The 12,876-nt window shown below is 42.2% G+C and overlaps 1 protein-coding gene across 1 annotated transcript in view; it reads left to right on the top strand.

The window, feature by feature from the left end:
* LOC126426914 (transcriptional repressor NF-X1) overlaps positions 1 to 12,876 on the top strand; it is a 264,170-nt gene that overhangs the window by 146,900 nt on the left and 104,394 nt on the right. The gene's annotated exons all lie outside the window — the stretch shown is intronic.

The raw sequence follows: 12,876 nt of genomic DNA, 5'->3' as shown, positions 1-12,876 counted from the left end.
GCCTGTTTCGTGCTATCGCACCACAGGGGTGAGAGGGGAGAGGGTTTTGGAGCATATACTGTATCAGGGTGTATACGACCCGGGACAACCGGGAGGTCCGGGAAAAACCCGGGAATTTTTTCATCCGAGAGAAAACCGGGAAATACCCAGGAATTTTTTAGAATTCCGGGATTTTTTTGTTTTAGTTTTCAGTTAAATTTTTGTCAAACAAAGGATATTACTGTATCCCGCTACTGCAGAATAATACTGCAGCAATAAACCATGAACGAGAGAAAAAAACTAAAATAAAATTTAAGTTGCAAAGGAAATGTGTCGTGTACAACAACAAAACACAGTGCTCATACAAGCATCTGCCAGCAGCAAAATGTGTCGGAGGCTTTAGGAAGACTATGCAATGCTTCATAACAACAAATTGCCTCCGATGAGCGTGACGTCGCAACTATTCATATTAGATTCGTGTGAGCAGTTGCGTGCGGGCCCATGCGCATGCGCTGTTGCGTCACGTGTGTGTAGTACCTTCTCCCGCCTCTGGCTACTAAAGTGTGCCTGATAGCTATATATGAATAGCAGCAAGATGCTATTCGGAAAAATTTTACTGTCGCGCGCAAGCTGCCATATTCACTAGGAGCGACCCGGGGTATCTGCCCCAGGCGGCAATTTCAGTCGAGCATTAATCGCCTTGCAGAACAATTAAGTTATTTTTGTCTGTTATCTTAAAAAAAGTGGTTTTTATAAATCTTTTCCGCTGAGGCAGTCAATTTATTTGTAACCAAATGCTTAATTCCAGACTATTGTCTAGTTTCAACTGTTCAAAAAATGGTTCAAATGGCTCTGAGCACTATGGGACTTAACATCTTTGGTCATCAGTCCCCTAGAACTTAGAACTACTTAAACCTAACGAACCTAAGGACAGCACACAACACCCAGTCATCACGAGGCAGAGAAAATCCCTGACCCCGCCGGGAATCGAACCCGGGAACCCAGGCGTGGGAAGCGAGAACGCTACCGCACGACCACGAGCTGCGGACTGTTTCAACTGTTCTCTGCATTTCAAAAGAGCATGTTTTCGTCTTCTTGCAAGTATGGCATTATGCCATAATAAAGAACCAAAAATGAAATAATACAGTACTGGTATGCCAAGAAAATTTACAACCGAATCTGGACGTACGAATGTGCACTTTAAACCGAATTATGCACGTTATTATGGTTCACGAAATTCCGATGCTCTAGGAATATTCTCTGATGTCTTTTTTTCCTTTATGACGTAACTTAAGATCTTTTAATGTTTTACACGTACGAACATACGGGCTTCTTGCGTCATCGGAGCTGCGGAAGCGGTGTGACTCCTGCAATTGGCGCTCTCTGGCAACTGCTGAAACGAACCTCTTTCTAACAGGACGCAGGAAAATATTGCGAATGATTGAGAAAAGCCTTACTTTCAAAGTAAACTTCCTTTTACCCAAGATGACCTATGTGCGATGAATTTCTTTAATCACGGAGCATTTGACTCTCATTTAAAAATCAACTCTTTGAGGATGACCATTTAGAAAAATTTCGGGCCCAGAAGATCATACATTTATGTCGTTATTAAAAATTTTACTGGCACATTTGTGTGATGTATCTTAAAGTGTAACACGCACAAAGAAGATCAACGTTATACTTGAAAGTTAAGCTTCTCGTGCAGCTTATTAATCGTTGATACCAATATAGTATGTGAAAGCTTTGCTTTTCTTGTAGCTACATTATGTATATTAATTTAAACCATTAACTTTTCCTATTTGTGTGTACGCGCTACTTAACAGTGATAATGCTATTGGCTGACGACATGACGTGTCTTTTGCTTTGAATATCCGCTGTATCGGTTGGCGAGGTCACGTGACTTGAACGACGACTGGCTTACAAAAGCGCGTTGCAATCTCTATAAATTGATAAGTTTTACAGTTCCGAGCAAAAGGATACTGTCACTTAACACGGAAAAAAGTGTATTTTCATCCGGGAGAAAGTGTATTTTTAACCGGGAAATGCACGTGAAATCCGGGAATTTTTCTTTCCTTGTCCACGTATACATCCTGTGTATTCAAACATTATGAATCACCTCGAAGGGAATGATCTATAGATACGTAATCAGCATGGTTTCAGAAAACATCGTTCATGTGCAACGCAGCTGGCTCTTTATTCGCACGAGGTAATGGCCGCTATCGACAGGGGATCACAAGTTGATTCCGTGTTTCTGGATTTCCGGAAGGCTTTTGACACCATTCCTCACAAGCGACTTCTAATCAAGCTGCGGGCCTGTGGGGTATCGTCTCAGTTGTGTGACTGGATTCGTGATTTCCTGTCTGGAAGGTCACAGTCCGTAGTAATAGATGGCAAATCATAGAGTAAAACTGAAGTGATATCAGGTGTTCCCCAGGGAAGCGTCCTGGGACCTCTGCTGTTCCTGATCTATATAAATGACCTGGGTGACAATCTGAGCAGTTCTCTTAGGTTGTTCACAGATGATGCTGTAATTTACCGTCTAGTAAGGTCATTCGAAGACCAGTATCAGTTGCAAAGTGATTTAGAGAAGATTGCTGTATGGTGTTGCAGTTGGCAGTTGACGCTAAATAACGAAAAGTGTGAGGTGATCCACGTGCATTCCAAAAGAAATCCGTTGGAATTCGATTACTCGATAAATAGTACAATTCTCAAGGCTGTCAATTCAACTAAGTACCTGGGTGTTAAAATTACGAACAACTGCAGTTGGAAAGACCACATAGATTATATTGTGGGGAAGGCGAGCCAAAGGTTGCGTTTCATTGGCAGGACACTTAGAAGATGCAACAAGTCCACTAAAGAGACAGCTTACACTACACTCGTGAGTCCTCTGTTAGAATATTGCTGCGCAGTGTGGGATCCTTACCAGGTGGGATTGACGGAGGACATCGAAAGGTTGCAAAAAAGGGCAGCTTGTTTTGTATTATCACGTAATAGGGGAGAGAGTTGGCAGATATGATACGTGAGTTGGGGTGGAAGTCATTAAAGCAAAGACATTTTTCGCCGTGGTGAGATCTATTTACGAAATTTCAGTCACCAACTTTCTCTTCCGAATGCGAAAATATTTTGTTGAGCCCAACCTACATAGGTAGGAATGTTCATCAAAATAAAATAAAAGAAATCAGAGCTCGAACAGAAAGGTTTAGGTGTTCGTTTTCCCCACAAGCCATTCGAGAGTGGAGTGTTAGAGAAGTAGTATGAAAATGGTTCGATGAACTTTCTGCCAGGCACTTGCAGTCATTCCAGCCAGCAGACTGTAGGCAGTTGTTTGAAGCTGTGGTGTGTGTGATGTTGAAAATGGAAAAATCAAGTATCATGCAGTGATTAAATTCTTGATAAAAGAAGTTTTAACACTGACCAAAATTCATTTGCAGCTTGTAAATTTGTGTGGAGGCTCTTCACCTTCAATTTCACTAAAAAGGTGGTCGAGTTTAAACGTGGCTGTCTAGGACGATCCGCGCAAAGGATGTCCAAACAATGCAAACAGATCAAAAATTGTCAGCAAAGTGGACAATATGATTTTGGAAGATCGGCATATAAAGATGCGTGAAATTGCTGTTGCTCTAGACATATCAAAGAAACGTGTTGGTCACATCTTGCACTATCTTTGAGCAAGATAGGTGCCACATTTGCTCACTGCGGTCACAAATAAGTTCACACAACACTTTCTGAAAAGTGCTTGGCACTTTTTTAAGAAAACCGGAAGTAACTCTTTGTGTTGATACGTGATAGTGGATGAAACATGGATTCAATGCTACACTCCCGAATCCAAGCAGTACTCTATGCAGCGGATAGAAGCCAGTTCTTCAGCTGCGGAGGAGGCAAGGACTGTGCCATCGGTGGGGAAGGTCGTGGCATCAGTGTTTTGGGATGTGGATGGTCCATTGTTGTTCAACTGTCCTGAAAAAGGTAAAATCATAATGGAAGAATATTGTTCTCAACTTCTAACAAAACTAGATGCAGGCATTCATGAAAACAGACCTGACATAAAGAAGAAAAAAAATTGTCTTCCATCTGAACAATGCACCTATCCACAAAAGTTCTTGGCAATGGGAAAACTGAGGAATTTGCACTATGAAGTGCTGGAACACCCGCTCTATCCTCTAGATTTTTCTGCCAGGAACCTCCGTCTATCCTCAGAACAGAAGAAATTCCTTGTGGGTCAGTGTTTTTCCTTCCAGTCAAGAAGCCATTGCAACTGTGGTGGGTACTTGGCACCACTTCTGGAGGAATGCTGCAGAGAGGGGATCTACATCTACATCTATACTCTGCTATCAATCATGAGGTGCATGGCAGAGGGTATGTCCCACCCTACCAGTTATTGGGCTTTCTTCCCTTTCCAACCACGTGTGGAGTGCAGGGAGAATGATTTTAGTTTGGTGAAGTGTAAAATTTTACATTTCTGAACATTTAGCGCAAGTTGTCAATCTCTGCACTATGTTGAAATCTTGTCAGGAGTTGATTAAATATTTATGCAGCTTCTCTCAGATAGTACTTCATTATAGGTAATTGCATCATCTTCAAAAAGCCTGATTTTACTATTAATATACATGATGAACAGCAAGGAACCCAACACACTTCCCTGGGGCTGAAGTTACTTCTCCATCTGACAGTGGCTCTCATCCAGGATAACATGCTATCGTTAGTACAAAAAGTCCTCAGCTCCGTCACAAATTTCACTTGATACCCCATATGATCATACTTTTGACAGTAAGCATAGGTGTGGTACTGAGCCAGTTGATTTTGGGAAATCGAGAAATACTGCATCTACCTGGTTGCCTTGATCCCTAGCTTTCAGTATGTCATGCTAGAAAAGTGAGAGTTGCATTTCACATGATCGATGTTTTCAGAATCTATGCTGGTTGGCATTGAGGAGGTCATTCTGTTGAAGATACCTCATTATGCTTGAGCTCTGAACATGTTCTAAGATTCTCCAACAAATTGGTATCAGGGATTTTGGATGGTCAAAAAATGGAAATGTCGTGTGGCTAGGGCCTCCCGTGGGGTAGACCGTTCGCCTGGTGCAGGTCTTTCGATTTGACGCCACTTCGGCGACCTGCGCGTCAATGGGGATGAAATGATGATGATTAGGACAACACAACACCCAGTCCCTGAGCGGACAAAATCTCCGACCCAGCCGGGAATCGAACCCGGGCCCTTAGGATTGACAGTCTGTCACGCTGACCACTCAGCTACCGGGGCGGACATTGGATGGTAGTTACGTGGATCACTTGGATCACTTCTGCTACCCTAGATCGTAGATGGCTGTGATCTGTGCTCTCTCTAATTTATTTATTTATTTTTGGGCACAGTTCATTGCTTGAGGGATCTACGATAAATTATAGTTAGAAGATGGGCTAGGGGCTAACTCAGCTGCAAATTCACTATAAAATCTGATAGGGATTCCATAGGGCCACGATGTTTTCAGCTGTTTCTCAACACATCTGACACTAATACTCATTTTGTTCATCTTTTCAATGGAATGAGGATTAAATTGGGGCAATTCTCATGGGTTTCCCTTTGGGAAAAATTGAGTTAAGCATTTCAGCTTTTTCTTTGTTTCCCTCACTTTCAGTTCGTGTCTCATTCATTACACTCAATCAGAATGTCTTTGGGTTCTGTGAAAGGTCACGTGACAATATTCTGCTGTGGTAGTCATTGAAGGCATCACGCATGGCTCTCTTGACAGCCAAACACACTTCATTCAGCGCCGGCCGAAGTGGCCGTGCGGTTAAAGGCGCTACAGTCTGGAACCGCAAGACCGCTACGGTCGCAGGTTCGAATCCTGCCTCGGGCATGGATGTGTGTGATGTCCTTAGGTTAGTTAGGTTTAACTAGTTCTAAGTTCTAGGGGACTAATGACCTCAGCAGTTGAGTCCCATAGTGCTCAGAGCCATTTGAACCATTTGAACACTTCATTCAGCATTTCTGTGTCTATAGTTCTGTGCTTTGTTTTACATGTATTATGGAGTAATACATGTGATGATGGATTGGAACACTACCCCTGTATAATGGAGTACTGTATCTGGAGAAATATCCATGTATTTTATTTAGCATATGGCATCTAAGTACGAGGGTTGAATGAAAAGTAATGCCTCCACCTCCATTAATTGGGTTTGAATGGGAATATTTTAATAAATCAAATGCAGAAATAATCCTTAGAATGTGATCTTTAATTACCAATATTCACTTTTCTACCTAACCACTGGCCAATTGGATACATTTTGCCAATGGTGAACAACTTTTCTGAAGCTGTCATGGAAGAAGTCGACACTCTGTTTCCACGACCACAGTCTTTACAGTTCTCTCAATGTCTTCATCAGAAGCAAAATGATGTCCCTGCAGATCATCTTTCATTATCGAGGACAGGTGGAAGTCAGACACCTTCTGCTGTCAAGAATTCAGTGGCTGCACGTTGCTTAAATAGCATTGACCAACTGTCTGCACAGGGTTCCATACTTGACGCTGTAACGATACAACCACTCAATGTTAAGGCTTCCCGCCAACTGGAGCTGTAGAGAAGAGGATACGGAACAAACCAGTACGTTCCACATACCAGTGCTACCAACTGTTGAAGAGTTATGAAGGTGGAGGTATTACTTTTCAGTCAACCCTCATACATTTCATTGTTGGGTTACATCACATTAAATTATTACCAATCACATACAAACATCTAGCGGTTGTGTAAATTAGATGGAATTTTGAGGTTGCCATCGGTAATTCCTCATAGCTCCCTCTGTATGTCCTGGCACTACCTTCTTCCCTGTTGTGTTGGATAGTCTGCCTCAGTGCAACGGTGTCACATTTTGGCGTTCCCCATTTGAAAAGTAAATCTGCAAGTTGTCCATATCTGCTCTCATTAGGTTGAGAGTTGACCATATCTTGTAGTGTTGGTGAAAATGATGGACAGCCTCAGTATTACAGGATAATGGTTGGCATGGTGCTGGTCATTTTGGAGCTATTATCTCCTCCAATAATTGACACTAATCCCAATTAGGTTATTTGCAAGTGCAAGAGAGGGATGCCTTGAACATAGCCTGTTGATTCTGAAATCAGGAATGTCAGAAGTCCAGAGTTTGCTAGGATCTTGGTGCATTCTCTGATCGAGGCATCTTTCTTTCGCAGATTTTGAAGTGGTTCGTGGCTCGGGACAGGTGAGATTAGACCTAATTTTTCGCAAAATGATATTTGTAGTATTATCGGCTCACTGATGTTCAATGAGGGGTATACCCGTCACCGTGACATGTGCATTTATGTAGAATGACAGATACAGTCGTCACTGTGCAGTTGCCTTATTGTGCAGTACTTAGAAACGTACTGCACTAACGATGGCTCTATTTTTAGTCCAGTTGTTAACACTTTGCCATCCGGGCGTCTCGTACAAATTTATTCGCTTGGCACCGGCAGTGCTAATTCGGATTACTCGGCTTGTCGTCGGCTGCCTGTCACCTTTCTGTTGGTGACAAGTTTCAAACACATTGACTTTTGCGCACTTTAATTTTCCAGAAATCCTTTATTTTGCCGTATCGTTCCTCAAACTCGAATTTTCTTTTCAAGTAACTTCTCTTGCGAGTTCTACACTGTTATAATAATTATCCATGCAGAGGTGAAGCCACTTTCCATCAGAAGGTGTCAATAGTTCCAGCACTGTTTTTGCTAAAGGCTGTTCAGCGACGGAATACAGGGCTATTACAAATGGTTGAAGCGATTTCATAAATTCACTGTAGCTCCATTCATTGACATGTGGTCGTGACACACTACAGATACGTAAAAAAGCTCATAAAGTTTTGTTCAGCAGAAGCCGCACTTCAGATTTCTGCCGCCAGAGCGCTCGAGAGCGCAGTGAGACAAAACGGCGACAGGAGCCGAGAAAGCGTATGTCATGCTTGAAATGCACTCACATCAGTCAGTCCTAACAGTGCAACGACACTTCAGGACGAAGTTCAACAAAGATCCACCAACTGCTAACTCCATTCGGCGATGGTATGCGCAGTTTAAAGCTTCTGGATGCCTCTGTAAGGGGAAATCAACGGGTCGGCCTGCAGTGAGCGAAGAAACGGTTGAACGCGTGCGGGCAAGTTTCACGCGTAGCCCGCAGAAGTTGACGAATAAAGCAAGCAGGGAGCTAAACGTACCACAGCCGACGGTTTGGAAAATCTTACGGAAAAGGCTAAAGCAGAAGCCTTACCGTTTACAATTGCTACAAGCCCTGACACCCGATGACAAAGTCAAACGCTTTGAATTTTCGGCGCGGTTGCAACAGCTCATGGAAGAGGATGCGTTCAGTGCGAAACTTGTTTTCAGTGATGAAGCAACATTTTTTCTTAATGGTGAAGTGAACAGACACCATGTGCGAATCTGGGCGGTAGAGAATCCTCACGCATTTGTGCAGCAAATTCGCAATTCACCAAAAGTTAATGTGTTTTGTTCAATCTCACGGTTTAAAGTTTACGGCCCCTTTTTCTTCTGCGAAAAAAACGTTACAGGACACGTGTATCTGGACATGCTGGAAAATTAGCTCATGCCACAACTGGAGACCGACAGCGCCGACTTCATCTTTCAACAGGATGGTGCTCCACCGCACTTCCATCACGATGTTCGGCATTTCTTAAACAGGAGATTGGAAAACCGATGGATCGGTCGTGGTGGAGATCATGATCAGCAATTCGTGTCATGGCCTCCGCGCTCTCCCGACTTAACCCCATGCGATTTCTTTCTGTGGGGTTATGTGAAAGATTCAGTGTTTAAACCTTCTCTACCAAGAAACGTGCCAGAACTGCGAGCTCGCATCAACGATGCTTTCGAACTCACTGATGGGGACATGCTGCGCCGAGTGTGGGAGGAACTTGATTATCGGCTTGATGTCTGCCAAATCACTAAAGGGGCACATATCGAACATTTGTGAATGCCTAAAAAAACTTTTTGAGTTTTTGTATGTGTGTGCAAAGCATTGCGAAAATATTTCAAATAATAAAGTTATTGTAGAGCTGTGAAATCGCTTTAATCATTTGTAATAACCCTGTATATCTTGAATGGGGAAATGTATCCCGTACTCGAATCGCACAACATCTGAATGAGTATGCCGTATTTCGTAATTTTCGACAGATTGTAAACTTTAAAATTTAACCATCCACGTCACAGTATCATTCCTTCATCAGGTGAGATGTTTTGACTTAGATTAAACATTTATTTAAACTTTTTGGAAAAATAATCAATTAAGAATTCCATTGTGACAAGCAGGTCAGCGTTATCCAGTTTATAGTTGCTGTCAGAAAAATGTAAAAATTATAATATTTGTGTGAATCGGTTGCGGGACATCATTTTGCGAAATATCGGATTCGTAGACCAATAATCATTGATCCTTGCTTTTCTTACAATTCTCATAAGGATAGCAAGCCCAAACCATTTTCTAAGTTCGGGTCCTGTAACGTCGACAAATTTGGCGTTTTTTTTTTTTTTTTTTTTTTAAATCCACTTTCCTTCTATTGCAATGTTGACTGTAGTACTTTTTCGTTTTATTGTTAATATATTCAAATAGATCATTCCCAATATATAAATGTACGATATCCTTGACACTATGTGTATCTTTGGGAAATATATTTGGACTCGGGAATCATTCAAATTTATTATTGGTCCTCAGTAAATCAAAGTCTGACCACTGTGCACTGTCTTTTTCATCTGATTCATCCAAATCAGTTGGCAACCGTAGCATGCGCCGAATTCTTCTTGGATGTATTTCACTATCTTCTTATGATTCTGCTTCACTTTCATTTTTTTTATATCCTGTGTCTTCTTCCCAATTGGCCAAGTTGTCTGGAACGTCAGACAAGACATCTGCGCATTCATTGTAAATAATCCTGTTGTCTCTTTCATCCGCCATGATGGAAGGCCACAAGTACGTATAAAAACAAACACTTGTTGACGTGTGTAACTTATTGTTACCTAAACAAAACACCAACAGAACGCAAAAGATACTAACACGCTGTCGCCGACCACTGCGCGATACTATGCTCACAACACCACTGTGTTGTCGCCAGATGGCATGTTGGTAATAGGGGCAGCAGCTGTGTCTGCCTTAAAATTGACCAGAAATACTCAACTTGTGTGCTTGTAATTCGGCAGCGGCAACGATCACGGTGAAAAATATGTTGTAAATATGGGTGGGTACAGCACTATCCACAACCAATAACGCGGTCAAAACACTTCCATAAATGTCACTCCATCACAGAATTAGTTATGGCCAGTGCGTGTTTTAATTACATAATTAAGTCTCTCTTACCAGATATGCACATACTGCACATTTCAATTATACAACAATACTCACTGTGCAGTATAATCTAACCAACCAACCACAGTCTCACTCAGATGAACAATGCGTGTCGCTCTTTAATATAAAAGTTAATCAGCAATCATTGTTAACTGTTCTACTTCACTGTCCATCTTCTTATTCGCAACAACACATCATTGTACCATTACATTATCATTCCTTCATCAATTGAGATGTTTTGACTTAGATTAAACTTTTCTTTAAACTTTACAAATCCAGATTTCGGCTAGTGCCTAGCCATTATCAATGCACTATTTTTTTAACCCCTTGCATATTAGTTCCCTGTTGTTCGGGTGTCAGTCACCATTCTTTGAATACTCGAGAAACTGTGACTGATTCCCAAACAACAGGGAACCAACATGCAGAGAGATTTAAAAAATGGTGCATTGATAATAGCTAGGCACTAGCTGAAATCTAGATTTGCATAATAAAACCCGCAAAAAAAAGACAACTGATTGCTGCGTGCTTTCATTTATACATTTCTTTGTATTTCTTCACTTTTCAGTCTGGTGACATCACTACCCATCATACAAGTGTATAGACTGTTTCATATTGGAACATTTTGCTGTCCTGACAAATTGTCACCACCTGACACACTCCATGCCTGGCTTGTATGTCCTTCAGTGACATCTCCCAGCAAAAGCTCGTAATGGTAACATCGACCTCCTTAAACGTCAGTCAAGGCTAACATTAAACCTCTGTGAGGAATTTTTGAGAAAGTTGTGACCATGAGATAACCTAATGGGAACAGAACAATCGGAATGGGCTTTGTTTCCGAAACACTGCAGCAGAGTATAACCAACAGTAAAGAGGTGGGTCAGGAACAGACATTCTCCCAGCAACAAAAGCAAGTTGTAATATTACATATTAATATCGGTCCCCAGCCTAATTAGTCATTATTGCATCAAGCAGTATAATAAAGCAGAAAGCAGTGCTAAGGCTGATGGCCAGTGAGATAGCAAACAGTAACATATGCCCCTCAACGACAGTACTTTAAATGAACTAGATGCAGCAGTTCATAGAACCAATCATCAATGCACATGAAACTAATAGCTATACTAAACAGAGAAGAGCACAAAATGTTTCTGACTTCAATCATAAACTTTAATTCTGTATTGCAATTAAATAAGGTAAATTAAAAATTTACTAACAGTTAGATTTTTGGATGTGACAGGATCACACAAATAATTGTAACCTACCAATTCTGCACCGTGAAGTGAAATGAAGAGACCAATCCCCCACTGAACCTAAGTCCCGTATCTCAGATGTACCAGGTGATCAAAAAGTAAGTATAAATTTGAAAACTTAATAAACCACGGAATAATGTAGATAGAGAGGTAAAAATTCACACACAAGCTTGGAATGACATAGGGTTTTATTAGAAGAAGAAAAAAAAAAGTTCACAAACTGTCAGACAGATGGCGCTGGACAGCAAAACATCAGTGACTGGACATGACAATCGTGTATAAAAGGAGCTGTAATGAGAAAGAGAATCAGATGCACCAGCATCGCAGCACGTTGACGTTACCTGAAAAGGCACTTTAAGTGAAGTTGCATTATTAGAATGGGGAATGTGCTAGTTCAGCGTTGCGATCCTATCGCCATAGCGAGGGGATTCGAACTGGTCAAGGTCCGTTGACAAATGCAGCTGTGACGAGAATGATTTCGAATGACGAAGCCACGGGTTGACAGTTCAGGAAGAAATGGAGACTGTAGCGGGTTCGTCTATGCATGGGGAAGTCAGCGCTCGTGCCGCACCGGCATTCCATACACTACTGTTTGGTTGGCACTGAGGCGTACCCTCTGATGCTATCCGTACAAAATCCATCGGCATCATGAACTGTTACCTGGCGATTTAGTGAAGCGGAGGGCATTTGCGGTGTGGGCGTTTCAAAAGATGGCGGAAGATGACGATTGATTGATTAACGTGTTGTGGACCGAAGAAGCTCATTTTGCGCTCCGAGGGTCTGTCAACGCCCACAACTGCAGAATTTGGGCTACGGAAAATCCTAGAACTGTCTTGGAAACTCCACTGCACGACAAGAAAGTCAGGATATGGGTCGGATTTACCACATCTACCATTATCGGGTCTTTTTTCTTTGAGGAAATGCGTGATTCTGGTTTTGTAAGTGCTACCGTGACGGGTAGAGGTACACCAATATGTTACAGTATCGCATCATCCCCAGCCTGGCTGATAAACACCTGCTGGAACGTACGATGTTTGCCTCAGGATGGCGCTCCACCCCATATTGCTAGACGCGTGAAAGATCTCTTGCACGCGTCGTTTGGTGACAATCGTGTGCTCAGCCGCCACTTTCATCACATTTGGCCTCCCAGGTCCCCAGACCTGAGTCCGTGCGCTTATTGGCTTCGGGGTTACCCGAAGTCGCAAGTGTATCGTGATCGACCGATGCCGAAAGAGAACATCCGACGCCAATGCCTCACCGTAACTCTGCACATGCTTTACAGTGCCGTTCACGACATTATTCCTCGACTACAGCTGTTGTTGAGGA

Source organism: Schistocerca serialis, chromosome 11 (genome assembly GCF_023864345.2).
Source record: "Schistocerca serialis cubense isolate TAMUIC-IGC-003099 chromosome 11, iqSchSeri2.2, whole genome shotgun sequence".
In the NCBI taxonomy this organism is placed as follows: domain Eukaryota; kingdom Metazoa; phylum Arthropoda; class Insecta; order Orthoptera; family Acrididae; genus Schistocerca; species Schistocerca serialis.
The sequence above is the reverse complement of the archived record's forward strand: the minus strand, read 5'-3'. Positions and strand labels throughout refer to the sequence as shown.